Genomic DNA, 4359 nt, shown 5'->3' with positions numbered 1-4359 from the left:
CTACTCAATTCTGCCATTCCAGCATGAAAGCAGTACTAGGTAACACATGTAATTGTTGCATGTCGTGCAATATCAATTATTTATTTTTTCAACCATTTGATAATATAAAAAACATTCTTAGCTTGCAGACCATACATAGATTGCAGGCCAAATTTGGCCCATGGGTCACGGTTTGCAATCCCCTGGGATATATTAAATGTATTTTTACTGTAATCTTTTCATCGCTTCTCCCCTCTCATGCCTTCTACCCCTTCCCATAAAATGAAGCCAAAACCACCACGTCTCGTCTCAAAGTGAAGGTGGAAATCATTGGATGACATATAGGTGCTTTCTAAATAACCTAATCAAACTCTTATTTCAAGAGATGGCATTGGCAAATACCATTTTCATAATAGAAGCAGGTAAAATAATGGGTATGAATTAGATAATCAGATGCTACAGGGTTCTGGATATCTTTTCCAGCAGTATGTCCATCACACGCCCTGCAACTGGAGCTGGTGGATCAGGGTGTGAAGGCTCTTCTTTTGAGAAAAAACACTGTAGACAGCTGAAACTGTATTATTGTGGATCTTGGGTAAGAAGGCTCAGTTCTCTGTTAGTGAAGGATTTTGTTTTGCATGGAATGCCCATGTTAGGAGATATAATCAAGGTATTTTTGTGGGTACACAGGAAAATAAATAGGATCAAGTTATTTTTTTCTATGATTAAAATTATCTTTTAGAACTTGTTTGTTCATTCATTTGCTTATTCATTCAATAAGTATTTATTGAGAGCCCACAGTGTGCCAGGCACCTATTGAACCATTTGATACATATGATCTCCTTGAGTCTTTTGTATCAATCCTCCTGTTTTTCAGGTGAATACAATGAAATTTATGGAGGTTAAATGACTTGTCCAAGGTCACACAGATGATACCTGGTAGAAGTGTGATTCAAATAACTTGTGTATTGCCTGGAGATCTTGATATCTCCCAGGAGTACTGTGTCAGGACCAGTACAGGGCAGTGTCCCACTACTACAAGCACATACAAAATATAGGCGGTTTGGAGATAGACTAATTTAAAGTGAACAGAAAATTGGAGTAATAGGTAGCAGTGTTCAGTTGGTTGGTAAAGTCCATCCCCTTCTAAATTGTGACCTTGTGTGCACGCATGCTCACATGTGCGCAGATGTGTGGTGTGTAGAGGCATAAGCTTTGTCTGGCTGGTGCAACAGTTTTTTTTTAACATCTTTTTTGGAGTATGATTGCTTTACAATCGTGTGTTAGGTTCTGCTTTATAACAAAGTGAGTCAGCTATGCATATACATATATCCCCATATCTCCTCCCACTTGCTTCTCCCTCCCACCCTCCCTATAGTACATATAAGTCCATGCCTCTCTCTCACTTCATACCCTTCCACCTCCCTGCGTCCTTAAGTCCATTCTCTATGTCTGCGTCTTTATTCCTGTCCTGCCCCTAGGTTCTTCAGAACCATTTTTGTTTTTGTTTTTTTAGATTCCATATATCTGTGTTAACATATGGTATTTGTTTTTCCTTTGTGAACTACTTCACTCTATATGACAGAGTCTAGGTCCATCCACCTCACTATAAATAACTCAATTTTGTTTGTTTTTATGGCTGATTAATATTCCATTGTATATATGTGCCACATCTTTTTTTTTTTTAACATCTTTATTGGGGTATAGTTGCTTTACAATGGTGTGTAGTTTCTGCTTTATAACAAAGTGAATCAGTTATACATATACATATGTTCCCATGAGTGCCACATCTTCTTTATCCATTCATCTGTCGATGGACACTTAGGTTGCTTCCATGTCCTGGCTATTGTAAATAGAGCTGCAATGAACATTGTGGTACATGGCTCTTTTTGAATTATGGTTTTCTCAGGGTATATGCCCAGTAGCGGGATTGCTGGGTCATATGGTAGTTCTATTTTTAGTTTTTTAAGGAACCTCCATACTGTTCTCCATAGTGGCTGTATCAATTTACATTCCCACCAACAGTGCAAGAGGGTACCCTTTTCTCCACACCCTCTCCAGCATTTATTGTTTGTAGATTTTTTGATGATGCCCATTCTGACTGGTGTGAGGTGATACCTCATTGTAGTTTTGATGTGCATTTCTCAAATGATTAGTGATGTTGAGCATTCTTTCATGTGTTTGTTGGCAATCTGTATATCTTCTCTGGAGAAATGTCTATTTAGGTCTTCTGTCCAGTTTTGGATTAGGTTGTTTGTTATTTTGATATTGAGCTGCATGAGCTGCTTGTAAATTTTGGAGATTAATCCTTTGTCATTTGATTCATTTGTAAATATATACTCCCATTCTGAGGGTTGTCTTTTCATCTCATTTATGGTTTCCTTTCCTGTGCAAAAGCTTTTAAGTTTCATTAAGTCCCATTTGTTTATTTTTGTTTTTATTTCCCTTTCTCTAGGAGATGGGTCAAAAAGGATCTTACTGTGATTTATGTCATGGAGTGTTCTGCCTATGTTTTCCTCTAAGAGTTTTATAGTGTCTGGCTTACATTTAGGTCTTTAATCCATTTTGAGTTTATTTTTGTGTATGATGTTAGGGAGTGTTCTAATTTCATTCTTTTACATGTAGCTGTCCAGTTTTCCCAGCACCACTTTTTGAAGAGACTGTCTTTTGTCCATTGTATATTCTTGCCTCCTTTTTCAAAGATAAAGTGACCATATGTGCATGGGTTTATCTCTGGGCTTTCTATCCTCTTCCATTGATCTATATGTCTGTTTTTGTGCCAGTACCATACTGTCTTGATTACTGTAGCTTTGTAGTATAGTCTGAAGTCAGGGAGCCTGATTCTTCCAGCTCCATTTTTCTTTCTCAAGATTGCTTTGGCTATTCGGGTTCTTTTGTGTTTCCATACAAATTGTGATTTTTTTTTTTTTGTTCTAGTTTTGTGAAAAATGCCATTGGTAGTTTGATAGGGATTGCATTGAATCTGTAGATTGCTTTGGGTAGTATAGTCATTTTCATAATGTTGATTCTTCCAGTCCAAGAGCATAGTATATCTCTCCATCTATTTGTATCATCTTTAATTTCTTTCATCAGTGTCTTATAATTTTCTGCATACAGGTCTTTTGTCTCCTTAGGTAGGTTTATTCCTAGGTATTTTATTCTTTTTATTGCAGTGGTAAATGGGAGTGTTTCCTTAATTTCTCTTTCAGATTTTTCATCATTGGTGTATAGGAATGCAAGAGATTTCTGTGCATTAGTTTTTTATCCTGCTACTTTACCAGATTTGTTGATTAGCTCTCGTAGTTTTCTTGTAGCATGTTTAGGATTCTCTATGTACAGTATCATGTCATCCGTAAACAGTGACACCTTTACTTCTTCCTTTCTGATTTGGATTCCTTTTATTTCTTTTTCTTCCCTTATTGCTGTAGCTAAAACTTCCAAAATTATGTTGAATAATAGTGGTGAGAGTGGACCACCTTGTCTTGTTCTTGATCTTAGTGGAAATAGTTTCAATTTTTCACCATTGAGAACAATGTTGGCTGTGGGTTTGTCATATATGGCCTTTATTATGTTGAGGTAAGATCCCTCTATGCCTACTTTCTGGAGGACTTTTATCATAAATCGGTGTTGAATTTTGTCAAAGCTTTTTCTGCATCTATTGAGATGATCATATGGTTTTTCTCCTTCAATTTGTTAATATGGTTTATCACATTGATTGATTTGTGAATATTGAAGAATCCTTGCATTCCTGGGATAAACCCCACTTAATCATGGTGTATGATCCTTTTAATGTGCTGTTGGATTCTGTTTGCTAGTATTTTTTTGAGGATATTTGCATCTGTAGAACAGTGTATATTCTTAAATTCAAAAAGCTTGAAATTAATAATGAAAATTTAAAAACAAGCTAAAAAAGACTAGAAGGAAGATAATAAAAAGATAAAGATAACTGATAAAAATTACATGGTTGATAAAACACAGTGATTGATAATATTATATAAACTGTCATAGACATACACAATTTTGCATGATATATTATTTTAGAAGGTTATCATTCCCTGATACCAAACCAACAAGCACAGAACAAGAGAAAGTAGACTAATATCATTTCTGAATATAAAAACAAAAATCATATGTGATTTAATATCTCTCCTTATATATCACATCCTTATTTTCCTTGGGCCATCCAGTTAGCCAGACATGTTCCTCTCACAGCAGAAGCATAAATAGAAGCACATGAGGACAAGTGAAAACAATACATCTTAAGGTTCAGGCTCCTGAGAGGTACAGTGAGTTACACGCACCTGCTGTTGATCAGAATTAGTCACATGCCCAGCCCAAAGTCAAGAGGTGTGGAAATACATTTCTCCTGTAATAAAGCAG

Source organism: Lipotes vexillifer, unplaced genomic scaffold (genome assembly GCF_000442215.2).
Source record: "Lipotes vexillifer unplaced genomic scaffold, Lipotes_vexillifer_v1.1 scaffold1168, whole genome shotgun sequence".
Classification (NCBI taxonomy): domain Eukaryota; kingdom Metazoa; phylum Chordata; class Mammalia; order Artiodactyla; family Lipotidae; genus Lipotes; species Lipotes vexillifer.
This window is presented reverse-complemented; position numbering follows the sequence as displayed.